This window comes from Athene noctua, chromosome 14 (assembly GCF_965140245.1).
Source record: "Athene noctua chromosome 14, bAthNoc1.hap1.1, whole genome shotgun sequence".
Taxonomy (NCBI): Eukaryota; Metazoa; Chordata; class Aves; order Strigiformes; family Strigidae; genus Athene; species Athene noctua.
Genome location: NC_134050.1, coordinates 4,576,703 through 4,588,946, shown reverse-complemented (window position 1 = coordinate 4,588,946; position 12,244 = coordinate 4,576,703). Strand labels below are relative to the sequence as shown.

The following is a 12,244-nucleotide window of genomic DNA, read 5'->3' as shown; positions in this document are numbered from 1 at the left end:
TCTCTCTCACACACAGTTTCAGTACTGTATTGAATTTGCAAATGAAAAAAAGAATGCTTAACACATTTGACCGCATCTAACACTACATCATATGCTGCTGTTGTTACCACCCATTTTACACATGCATAGGTCAACGCAGACTTCTCCCATGCTTACAAATGGCTAGAGAGAAAAAAGAACAGATAGTTGTATAGTCAAAGCAGCTGGAGTAAAACATAGAACTGGAATCAAAGACAAAGATACTTATTAAACAGAAAAAGGTAATAAATTGGATCATTTGCTTCCATATTTATGCTTTCAATCGTTAATCAAATCCATTTCCATTTCTAATTTTACAATTTTTCTTTTCTTTTGACCTTTAATAAAATGTTTCAATTGATCAGGGTAATAAAAATGTGAATTATATGAGCTGGCACAGACAAAGAAAGACCACTGAGTAATCTATGTTCCAGATATAACAAGGAAAATGCCTGTGATTAGGTATGGGCTAAAAGATATTTTAAAAAAAATCCAAATACCTTACTTTTTACTTAAGAATTCAATAAAGAACAAACTTTAAATAAAACCCAAAACATGAACTACCAAAATAAAGGGTTTGTAGGACAGTAGCTGTCATTCAATTGATATAAAAAATCTATTTGCTCAGTAATACAAAAATTTCTGAGCACAAATAAGAACATATTCTCATCTGTTCCTGAGGTTTACTTCAACTATATCCCAAACACTAACTTGCTTATATTGTTTCAGAGCATAAGCACTTCAAGTTTCTAAACACCAGTGCGGTACTATGTCAGCAAGAATGTAATCAAAGCAAACAGCCCACTGAGCCTGCCAAGCAGTAATATTATTTGTTTCAATAGCTTTCCCTTGAATAGAAAGCATTGATTTTCTACATCAGAACTCTTATACAAAGAACATTAAAAGTGAAATTATACTTTCTATTTTTTCTTCATCTTATTAAGGACCATTGCCGAAGACTACCAATACAGTCACTAGTGATTTAAAAGTTTGAGCTGAATAGGTCAACATGTAAGAATTCTAGGAAATTTTTCTTCTAAGTTCCACTCTAGGGCAACGCCACTTGCGCCAGAAAGGATGCGTTTTTTTTCCCTTGGACAGAGGCAATTAGCTAAAATGCATTATTCCATTACTATCTGGTCTCAGTTACTTGTGTTCTTCGCAGTATTTCTCACATAAAGTTCAGGTAAGTGAAGGCATCACGAAGGAAGGAAAGAACAAATGCACAGAGTGAAGGGTACCGGGGGACTGGGGGAAAGAAGAGGGAAAAAGATCTCTGGGAAAAGAGATCAAGGTCAGAGGCAAAGGGAGGAGCAGGGCATGTATAGGAAGACTGGGGAAGCAATAGAAAGGCTGCAGGAGAGGTGACAAAGGGAACTATGGCTACCAGGAAACAAACTTTAATAGATTCAGCACTTCAGAAGACTTCACAGTTCAGAAAAATATCTATGTGCAAGGAAAAATTCAAAGTGACAGGTGGTTCAGCAGGTTTTCTTACTCCTTCAGCAATATCCCCAGACTGCCATGCTTATCAACAGTCATAACGGTCTGTGGGGACTTACGGGCCTCAGTTAGCAATGCTCTTTAGCATCTCTTATTCAAATAATAGCAGCAATTTTTTTACTTCCAAACTTTGTAATATCTTTTTTTAAAAAATGCCAAGGAGCTAGAGAGCTAATATTGAGATTGAGTCACATTTAGTGGGATTAGTCATGTACATTGGAGAACAAAGACTGGGCTCCGTTCTAAATTTTGACTTAGGAAGTACCAAAATTTATTAACATGCTCATTACCAGCCAGCTGAAGATCAATTTTAAGTGGCTGCATTTCTATCATACTGTGATAATTTTGGTGCACTGTTACTTTTATATCAGCATATTTTAATTAGAGTTAACAGACCTACAGAGCAACGATTTGGCCCCACTGTAACTACAGTATTGTTGCCAACATTTAGTTGAACAAGGGTGACCCTGGAGTACCCCTAGTGACAATTACTGCAACAGGATCACTAAAGAGACATGAGGTAACATATTGTCTTTGCACTCTGCCTACACACTTGGGATTACATATGTCCAATAAAAGACATAGGGCTCCATAAAGAATGAGCAATGACATTTAACTTCTAGGCTTCTGATCCCAAGGAGGGAATTCAGATTTCAGAGTCTGATGTCTGCAATGCATGGAGGAACTTGGCATTTCAGAGTGGGATTCAAAATAACCAATGCACTGAAGTCCAGAGAAAAATCTGAGTGCACAGAGCATCTTAAATGCCAGAGTGAATACATTTGTTCATAGAGGTAAAGTGCTAGCACACCGAGTACTGGATCTTTTTCTGAGTAGGGGTTTCATCTGTCCTTTATGAGACCTGATCAGGGTTTCCCGTTTTATTTTAGGGGTTTTCTAAATGCAACTGATAATAAGGTGGTGATTGCACTGTTCATCTATCACAACACTCATACCTTTGTTTGGGGTGTAAGAACTCAGGCTCAAAGCCTTCCTACCTAACAAGGTTCAAATCTATGCTTTCAGCTCCAAGGAAAGTGCCTCTCCCCCAGGGTGTATATCAAGCTACAGAGCAATTCCTGTGATTCCTCCTGCTAACCCTCTGTTATTATGCAGAAAGAAATACTGACCCAAGAGGAAAAAACCAAAAGCCAACAACCAAAACATGAGAAAGAATGAGCATAGCTGGTTTTATAGATAGGGTACCTAGCCTCTAGGTTCCCAGACTACGATCTCCATTCCTGAGCCTATTTTGGGATAAATTCCATCCTACCTGCAGTTTTCTCTAAACGCAGAAGTTGTCCTGAGAAGACAGAATTGAGGCTCTTTTCTAACACTGTCCAGCACACATGTTACTCCAACACCTCAATCATTCAGTTGTTCTACCAGCACTGTAGCATCACTCACACCCTGCAAATTTCTGGCTTTCCTTTATAATGACTCTATTTATCTATTTTATAATCAACTCTTTTAAGCACTAACATATTTTATTATTAGCTCAGTAGGGTACTATCTCCCCACAGAAAAACTTCCACCTTTGTGCTTGAGGAGCAAACAAGTGAATAGAAAAACCACCTAATAATATGGTATTGGGAGTGGAAGGCTCAGAAAGAGAGAAATGAGGTGGAGGAATCCAATTAAAGGAGAAAAACTAAGATGAAAACTTCACCCCCAGCTTAAGCAAAATGTAAGAGGAAGTTTTAATTACTACAGTGTGTTGGAGCACCAGCACCAGTTCTGGAGTAATAAAAGAATATTCAAACAAAAAAGCATATTAACTCAAAGTGCACATTTTTATTTAATTAAAGGTAAAACAGAAAGAACAGTAATAGGTCAATAATAATGACTTATTACTTCCTTTATGTGGCACATTTACAATAAATGGTAATTTACCATTAGAGAGACATATTAAATTTTTTCTGCTAAAGAAATTAACATTAGTCATGTGGAGAGAGAGAAGGCTCTCCATTTCCAGCTTGAGGATTTGCATTCAAGAAGGCAGTCTGAGGATATTATAGACCCCGTTCCCCCTTTAGCAATGCAGGAAGAATTAAAGCATAACCATGTATGACATCATTCCAGCTGTACACTGATGGGCTACAGATCGTTTCATCCATGCTATTTGAAAAACATTCCACTTTCCAGTCATTAGACTTGCTAAATGGATTCACCTGCCATACCCTTGGAATCATTAAAAAAAGAAAAAAAATCTTTGGCACACAAGAGCCTTGCTTTAGTTTTATTCTTATAGCTGATGTACTATTCCTTTTACTTCTTAAAACCCTAAAAAAATCACTTTCACTCTATTGGAAAAAAAAAAAAATCTACATCTATGTTTCCTGCTTTTGTTCTTGCTCTAGGCTTATTTCAAAGTTTCTGATTAACTGTCTTCACAAAACAGATACAACAGACTTCCTAGACAAAACTTGTCATTACTGGGGCTGTACTATGCCTTGGTATTTTTAGATAACTGCCTGTTAGCCTGTTCCAAAGAACAGAGAATCAGTTTACTGATCTAAAGTCTACTTCCGGTAACTTCCTTAATTATTTGACATTAAGACAGAGAGCTGCTATTTCACACTCCTTCCAATCACGGGAAAATATCACACCATTTGTGCACTCATTATGGCTGCACTCTTAACTTCAGACTCATTTAAAAGCTTCAACTCTACAGGTGGGATTTTCAAAGCTGCCTCTGGGTCATTAATTTCTAATTGGACACCCCAACCCTCTAGGCAAGCTTTGGAAATCTCATCCCAAATAATCAATATTCTACTTCCTAATAACCTGGTCTATAAAAGAGCCAACAGGACAAAACATTTAGCAACTGGATGGGAGACTGCTTTGGACATGGCAGGAAAAAAATAGAGGTTGTGTATCCTCGTCTTAATAGTAGGATTATTCCCGACTCCCCAGAAGGAGTGAAAGGGACCAGACTGGCAAAGGAGGAGAGAAGAGAGGGAATCTTCACAACAAACAACCAAAAAAAAAAATCAGGAATCAAAGCTTCATACATCTCATACAAATGGACCAGATTCAACAGCACTGTGCATAGTTTGGGTGTATGTTCAGGGTAAGTTTAAAACAATATGGTCCTGATGGCAAAAAAACTCCTGAACAGTTTAAGATGTTAAAATACTGCATAGAGCAGTAAATATAAATTTAACCCCATAGTTTTGAAATGCAGGAGATAGAGATTTAAAACAGCAAGATAAATATAATATCCTATTGGGTTAAGTGCGTTATAACTGCTAGTTAAATAGAAAATAAGAGTATTTCATTCAGGATATACATCAGCCTGAGTGACCTAATGAAGAGAACTAATTATATTAAATCTAAGACAACAGGAGGAAAAAAAAAAAAAAAGAAAATCAGTGAAACATTTGGGAATATCTCACCAGTTCAAGACTGTAAATAATTTGAAACATACCTCTCCAAATATACCAGAAAGGGGGAGGAGAGAAGGTAATCTAATATAGACCATCCCTACTCTAATTAGCAGGCACTGAACAACTGAATTTTCTAGGAGGGAAGAAGAAAAATAACCTAGCACCAAAACCACACTCATTTAAGATTTTAATTATTAGTTTCTCTTGAGTTCCCTGCATTCTGTAACAGTTATAGAACTGGGTAATAATTACTTTGTGGAGTCCTTCCAAAATATCCTTAAACACCTTGAAGTAGAAAAAGCATTTGATCTGGTTTAAATATACTGTTTTTAAAGAAACCCTACATTTTTAAGATTTGAAATTCAGGTAATTCAGTGTAATCAGAAGGATACAGCTCTTTCACTTATGGATCACCCTACTTGTTTTACCTGCCACAGTTTAGGGCACTGTAGTTCTTATCACAAGATTTGATCCTTAAAACACTAATTACTCATTGGCATTTACAGACTAGAGAGCACACTACATTTGATGTTGCACTGGGCAACAGACCATGATGAACAGCAACACAGGCAAAGTAAAAACTGGCAACAAGCATGGCTACAAAACCCATTTGAGAATACAAACCAAACAGCTGCATATGGCACACACAAGTGTGTGTGTGTGTGTGTATGCACAATCACTTGAGGTTTATGGCTGAAGGATACTCAGTGCAGGAGTCACAATTCTTCTATTTTCATACATATAACCTGCAGATTATCTTAAGTGACAAAATGCTTCCCCACAATACCTCATAACAAGCATCTCAGTGCAGGTTATACAAAAGTTTAACCAAGACTCACACTTCTCCAACGGTTCCCGTGTTCAAATTTTCTAATATCTCCTTTGCCTCTGCCTTGATTTTTGCACAAGTTACCTGACAATATGGATTGTGCACGCAAAAAAAAAAAATCAATTTTGCATCTTCAACTAAAGTTTATATTTTTTAAAAAACAGCCTTTTTTGGTAATAGGGGTATCAAACATGATCAAAATTTTAGTACAGTATCTGTTAAGGAAATTCAAGTTTCCCTACTTTCACAACTTTGCAGCTGATTCCTGTTATGTTCTTGTATAAATTACATATTTCACATTTAGTCTGGTTGGAATTGGTAATCTGAAATATTTACAAATATTCTGCTACCAATGCTGCTCAGTAGCTGATCTGTAAATCAGCAGATGATGTCTAGAAAAATGTAGTGTTATAAATTTCAAATATTTTGCATAATGAAGGGGTTCAGGTTATGCAGTGAAGAGGCAGCACAGACTGAGCAGGTGGAGTTCCTAAGTAAGGTCAGCATCAAGACTTAATGTGCACAATTCTTTTTGTGACTTTATCCAAAGACTTAGTTCAGACTCAATTAATTCTACATTCTCCCCTTTTCAAGCTGTGGCAAAGAAGTAACATCAAGACTGATCATATTGGGATATATTTGAATTCTTCCCACTCATAAAATACATTAATGAAGCTTTTCTTTCTAGTATATCAATAGCTGGTGACTATCTTGCCTTTCCTTAAAGAGGTATTGCTGACTTAAAGCATATAAAACTCTAGAGCTGCATCCAAGAACTGTAACTGTTTTTTAATAATCCTGGTGTTGATTTCAAAATACTAGCAATCAATTTTGCAGACCAGATACACACATTGTTGGGATCCCAACTTTCATTCAAAAGGGCAGAGTAAGAATATGTGCTAGACTAACACTGGAGCTTCCAAAAGGTGAGCAACACTGGATACCATCTGATCAGTGATTTCTCTTTCCCATTTCAATACTATAGTTTTGAGCTGTGAACCAAAGGGACATGGTCTCTGCAGTGATCCTAACCAGAACACCACCGTACACCGAGGAGTTAGTGAACCACCTAACAGTTAACTTGAGCAGTCCTGGGCTTGTGCTGTGCTGCCTGGTCCTCAGGCCTGGGATGTGCTGCAATACCCCTTGGCTGCAGGATAAACTTAGGCTAAACAGTGCTAATTGTAACAGAGGAGCCTGTGGGCAGCTCCCACTTGGTACTGGCAATTATGTCACCTGACTGGCCTTGCCTTGATCTGACAAGGGCAGCAACAAGTTCTCACGTGAACATCCTTTCTGTCTGACAGTAGGAATGATGGATAGAGTTGATTTCTTGTTAGAAAGTGCTATAATAGCTTCAATGACCAAAATGGGGTAACACTTTCCACAGAGAGGCCCGCACGGTGTGCTGTATGTGGATCAGAGGCCCATTTTGATGCTGCAGAGCTCGAGGTTCCCAGCATCTAAAAGAATGTTAGATTTTACCATTCTCTTTCTCTCCTTAGTGTTAGCTTTAATAAGTACCATTTAAATGACACTTTACAGCATCTAAGTGCCTATCCTACTGGGATCATAATGGATCAGCGTCTCCTGGTGCAAAAGTCTCTAAATATATTTCTTCTAGCAAATACAGGCCTATTCTTCACTCCTCATGGCCACTGAACTGTAGTTGACCTTTGTATGACCAAATAAATATTCTTAACATGGATGGTGTACAAGTATCAAGAGAATACTTTAAATGCATCCAAATCATCAGGAAATTCTCAATATCTGCCAATCTCCACTTTTCATTAACAACACAGTTTTGCTGTACAGATTCAAGTTTTCATCACTATTTCTAACACTTATACTAGCATCCAGTTCTTAATATTAGGTTAGCCTTTCAAAGTTTTAATGAAAATTTGGAGGAATAGCATGAAAATTAAGCAAAGAGTTAAAACCTGAGAAATAGAGTGAGAAATTACATTATTATTACTTGCCCTGAATGACCAAATATGCTCACATAATATGGAATTAAATAATTATTTTTAAAATTAAAGTAGATACACTGCTGCAGGCAGACAGACCTCAGAACACTTTAAAGAAAGTGATGCAGGCACTTTTCAGCCATGGGATTTTAAGTTAATTCACCACAGTGTGAAATATTACACCATCCGGGAAGCAGCCCTACTTAACTCATCTATAAACTGAGCAGCCAAACAGACTAGATTACAACTATAAGATGAAATGGACCATGGTCTATTGCAAATTATGCATACATACGTTACTTGTACCAGTGCAGATCCACACTCAAGACACTCCACATCTTGGGCATTCCCAAGTTGTGCAAGCAATTGCTTTACCCAGTCATTCACAAAACACACTATGTTAGAGGTAACTGTAACCCAGCACTTGATTCCTTCTGTGAAAGTGGGTGTAGCCACTGGAAAGATAATGGCATTTTCCCTATCTAGGACAGTAGAAATGCTTCACAACTGCACATATAGTCCCTTGGATGAAGAAATCCTCCGTGTCTTACACATCCCCCTTAGTGGCTAGGTGGGGAGAGGAAGGAATGAGGAGACACCACAGTGTGCATCAGTGATAACACAGGCAAAGCCTTGACACCTTTTCTGCTGCCACTGATGTTCACGCACGAAGGTACAGGGAACTGCTGAAGAACAGAGTCCCCAGAAGAGCATGTATCTTCTTTGTCCCAACTCATTTCCCCCCCCCATTGTTTTGAACCACCCAGAGCAGTTCTCTGTGAATATATACAATTTTCCACAGAGATAAATAGGCAATTGAAATCTAAAGGCCCATAACCATACACTTTTTATACACAAAACGCTGTAATCTTGTAATCAATATGCTGTTTAACACAAAGCCAGTGCAGGCCCAGGGGGAGAGGGGCTATGCTGTGAATACTTAGTTCAGGTGATAAGGTTTACTGCTGTCTTTCTGCTTCATGGAAATAAAACAGGACCTTAACATTACTGCTCAACAATGCTATCTGATGGTCACAGTGTCCTGGAATCATCAAAAACAACTACAGAAAAGAGCAGGTAAGGCAACGCTTGAAAACAGAGCATAAACATACCTGTTGGTTCAGATGGCCACATGGCAGGGCTTGGGGGGATTTCACTGACACTCTTACCACAGCACTGACAGGGATTTTTGAAAACTTGTAGCCAGATGGGAAGAGACTGAGAATCTAGAAAAAAAGAAAACACAGCATTGTTTGGTAGAACCAGAAAGACATGCTCCTAATAATTTCTGTTACAAAAGTGTCATTGTGTGTGAACATTTATGGCCTTTCAAGCTTTAAAAGAACTCAGAGAAGAAGCAGAACAGCTTCTTCCTAACACCATTGGTTTACAGACTATTTAAAATCTAATTAAATTACTAATCCATTCTGTTCATCTGATAATGTTCTATTAGGTGAATGTAACTTTTTTTTCTTTAAGTGAAGCACCTAATACTAGTATCTCTTTTACATTTAATTAGACAATAAGGAATTAAAAGCCAGCTAGATAAAAATAGAAACAGTAAAAATAACTTGAAAACATTACACAATGTTTAAATGTGTACTTAAGCAAGTTGCTGCCTTGTCTTTTCTACTGATGACCACTGGTAGAGACAGAACAGTGTCTTCATATACAGATAACAGATCTAGCACTGTACAACTGACTTGAAGCAGGGTATTAAATATAGAAGTTGCCTCATGTGAAATAGGAAGGTTGTTATTTTGGTTTTAGCTAGCATTTTCATTTGTAATTAGGAAAACAGTGGGAAAAAATATACTTGTGATATTTACAGCTGGTAGCGATTTGAGATAAATGGCAAAAATGAATGAGATAACAAAATCCGAAGAAACTAGGTAAATTAGAAACACATGCAAACTTAATACATAGCAAATATAATCCAAAGCACAGAGGAAAGAAGTGAACAATCAACACAGAAAGCAAACTATCAAAGAAGAACATTTCCTTGTGAGCTCTTCCAAGTCCTATTAAGCAAAGTTCAAGTGCTTTCAAGTACTAAGGTGTTGGCCACCTCACCTTCTGCTGAAAGCTGAAGAGGCAAAACCAGGTGATGTGTCCATTCTTCAGTTTCCAGTTGAGAGCCAGGCACATTATAATGTAAACCACTATTGATTTCAGTTCACTTTAATACTCTGGACTGTGAACTGTGGTGGTGGAGGGCTCCAATTCATAATCCCTGTCAGATTTAGCTGCCACAGCTAAATCCACAGAGGTTGTGAAGAGACCTTAGAAATCATTTCAAAGTGAAATATGACCCAAATAGGCAAGTACAATTTGAGAATATATACACTAAATCACAAGATAAATTATCAACTAGCTCTTCTTCTAAGAAGGACAGTGACAGTTTAATTGAACGGATACCATGATGAACCAGGAGCTCAGACACATGTTGTGAAACCGCTGCCTGAGTGGCAGTGGCGAAATGAGGCCATGGCAGCCAGCAGCAATAGGAGCACCTTCCATGTTTTGGACACTTGTCCTGACTTCTGCATTGCAACACAGCAGCCCCTCAGGGAACTAATTGTCCTCATGTCTCTTCCCTCACATCAAAAAATAAGTCCCTCAGACACGAGCCCAACCACTTCACTAAGCCAGTCCACAGTACAGCCGCCGGCAGATGTGCTGCACACCCTGCGTGGGCAAGATTACCAAAAGTAGTAGTGCCAAAAAGTCTGTGACATGCAAACAGTGCACAAACTAGTTGTGGGTCCCTTGACATTTTGCCTTTTCGTGCTTTTGTTTCCCCAGCCTACATCTCTTCAGACCAGAGTCTTCTATATACACCCACACCCTTCAAACTATGAAGGTTCAGTTTCTTAGCTGAGGCCAAGGATTGAAATATCTACACTGTACAAGCCTACCTATGGATGAAATTAATCACAGCACAGATTTATTCTGTCTTTCCACAGACATAAATCCACAATTGAGATATCTAGCCCAGTGGTAGCTGTTTATCTAACTATTGATACCTTCAATACGAGATTAACTCTGCCTCAAATCACTGGAAGAATAAATAGGGGTAAAGGAAAAAAGAATATCAGATTAATTCTAAAAAACGTTCCTTCTATACATGAAATAAAGGTGCCATAGCTTAAATTACTTTTTTTTTTTTTTTTTTTTTTTTTGTAGGATTAGGCAGAAGCCTCTAACAGATGGCCCATAAGTAAAGTTCTGCTAGACAGGAAAAACTGATGAGTTAGCAGATCTCTTCCATCAGCAAGTCTTACTGTCATTACTACCTCAAACAGCAACAGCAGCCAGTCTCTGCTGCCTCTTTGTATCCAGAAACACTTCTCCAGCATTACATGACTAACTAGAAACAGACAAAAATTCACCCCCATGCCTAGACTACTTCTATGATTTATGATACCAAATCAAGACTACAACAATGTGATTCAATCCCAAGGAGATAACAGTCATAGCCCCATTCTGTTTGCATTTACTTTTGCAACATTTTACTCTAAACTTTGGCAGGCATACACAGAAATACATGTGAGAAATAAATATGTCCAAGCATTTTCTGCATGTCGTTATAATGTGTATAAGTGTTGAAAAGGCAAGCTGCAGCTCACATATACATAGAGGAACCCCAGGGACCCGCCCAATTCATAGCCCTGGGGAACTTGACAGTTCACAGGGGCAGTATCAGAAGAGGAGATATTTACAGTGACAAACTGGCATCACTGAGGCAAATACTAATGAAGCAATGTCAGAACAGTGCCCACAGGGCTCGGGATCTTCTACAGGTATTTTTAAGTGAAACCTATGATCTCTGGTATCAAAAGCCACAGGAAGATCAGTAAGAATTAAAATTGACAATGTGCCAGAATCCACCTACTATAAAACAGAAGGTCACTACAAATCCTCATTAAAGCTGTCTCACTGCTTTGGCCTGATTGAAATTTTTCAAACAGTTTATTATTACCATGAAGGTAAGGGCTGCAGTTGCCCTGCCACAACCTTTTTCCAGGACCTTTGCTAGAAAGGTAGATTTGAAACAAGGTGGAAATCTGAGAAATTGCCTGTGGACAGCAAAAGGCTGCTTAATCATCTGCTCCAATCTCCAGCAAAGAAGAAACTCTTACAGATGCCAAAGAGTTGTTAATGATAGATATTATAAAAGGGAACTGCTACAGTATATCTTCCAAGAACTGCTACAAAAGCCTTGCTGGCAAAAGATCAAGAAAACAGCTTGCAAGTGCAGGACCATATCTATAATAAAAGTACAATGTGACAGGTTTAAAATCCATAAGCTCTGCTGAAGTACATAGTTCAGAATCCCCGTGACCCAGCTGGAACTGAAGTTGTTGAAAGCCTTGGTATTTAACCACCATGGGAAAAGAAAAGACCCCAAAGCCTTCTCTCAACTTCTTACATCTCCTCTCCACTAGACCTTATGCCAGGAACTGCAGCAGCTCAGATTGCTTCTCCATAATCAGTCTGTTTCTACCAACACACTTGGAAAACTTCAGCAGATGTTA

General features: G+C 38.2%; 1 protein-coding gene across 3 annotated transcripts in view; it reads right to left on the bottom strand.

The window, feature by feature from the left end:
• Window positions 1-12,244, bottom strand: part of MPPED2 (metallophosphoesterase domain containing 2) — a 240,608-nt gene that overhangs the window by 182,679 nt on the left and 45,685 nt on the right. For all 3 annotated transcript variants that reach the window (XM_074917980.1, XM_074917978.1, XM_074917979.1), the window contains one exon: window positions 8,819-8,932. The gene's annotated coding sequence lies outside the window, so the exon portion shown is untranslated. The remainder of the gene's footprint in view (window positions 1-8,818; window positions 8,933-12,244) is intronic.